At 47.7% G+C, this 873-nt stretch overlaps 1 pseudogene; it reads right to left on the bottom strand.

The window, feature by feature from the left end:
- Nucleotides 1–355: 355 nt before the first annotated feature.
- LOC137775814 (ferritin light chain pseudogene) lies at nucleotides 356–873 on the bottom strand (annotated as a pseudogene).

Raw genomic sequence — 873 nt, 5'->3', positions numbered from 1 at the left:
AACTACAATTTACTCTCTAAGCCTTCAGTAGACTCCAGAATTCCAAAATAGTTACATCAGACAGATGCTGCCAATGCAATTGTTGTCTAGGAGGAGAGACAGATCTCTGTTCCTTCCTACTCCACCATCTTCCCAGAATTCTCTCTAGCTTCTTGAACATATGGAATAAAGTTATAAGTGTTTTAATATCCTTGTCTACTAATTCTAACGTCTATATACTTTTTTTTTTTCTGCAAAAAGCTTTATTGTTTCCATTTGGTCCAAGGCTTGGGAGAGAGCTCCAGGATGGTTAAAAAGCTGCCTAGTGGCTGCAGAGAGAGGCTTCAGACAGAAGCCCTGATACCAGAGGGGCTCCTCAAAGGCCACTGGGCTCCAGAGGCTCATAGTCATGCTTGATGGTGAGTCTTTCGAAGAGATAATCACCCAGCCAGCCTGGGGACCAGCCCACTTGTGGAGGTTAATCAGGTGGTCAGGTGTCGCCCATCTTCTTGATGAGTTTCTTCTGCTCATCTAGGCTGTGGCTCTCCAGGAAGTCACAGAGGTGGGGGTCTGTGTGGACAGAACCCAGGGTATGCAGATCCAAAAGGGCCTGGTTCATATTCTTCTCCATGAGAATGTCAGCTTCCATAGCATCCTGGGTTTTTGAGATGGTTTCTGCACATCCTGCAAGAGGATGCAGCCGCAGGGCTGGTTTTGCATTTTTGCGCCCTCGCAGTGCTTCTCCCGGGCTAGCGCCCTCCAGAGCTACATCCTCTTGATCGAAATAGAAGCCCAGGGAGAGATAGGTGTAGGAGGCCCACCGATGCATTTGACTAGGCTGTGAATGTCAGCCTCCATCTCAATGGAATAATTCTGACAAATCTGGGAGCTCAT

The sequence above is a fragment of the Eschrichtius robustus genome, chromosome 13, assembly GCF_028021215.1.
Source record: "Eschrichtius robustus isolate mEscRob2 chromosome 13, mEscRob2.pri, whole genome shotgun sequence".
In the NCBI taxonomy this organism is placed as follows: domain Eukaryota; kingdom Metazoa; phylum Chordata; class Mammalia; order Artiodactyla; family Eschrichtiidae; genus Eschrichtius; species Eschrichtius robustus.
The sequence above is the reverse complement of the archived record's forward strand: the minus strand, read 5'-3'. Positions and strand labels throughout refer to the sequence as shown.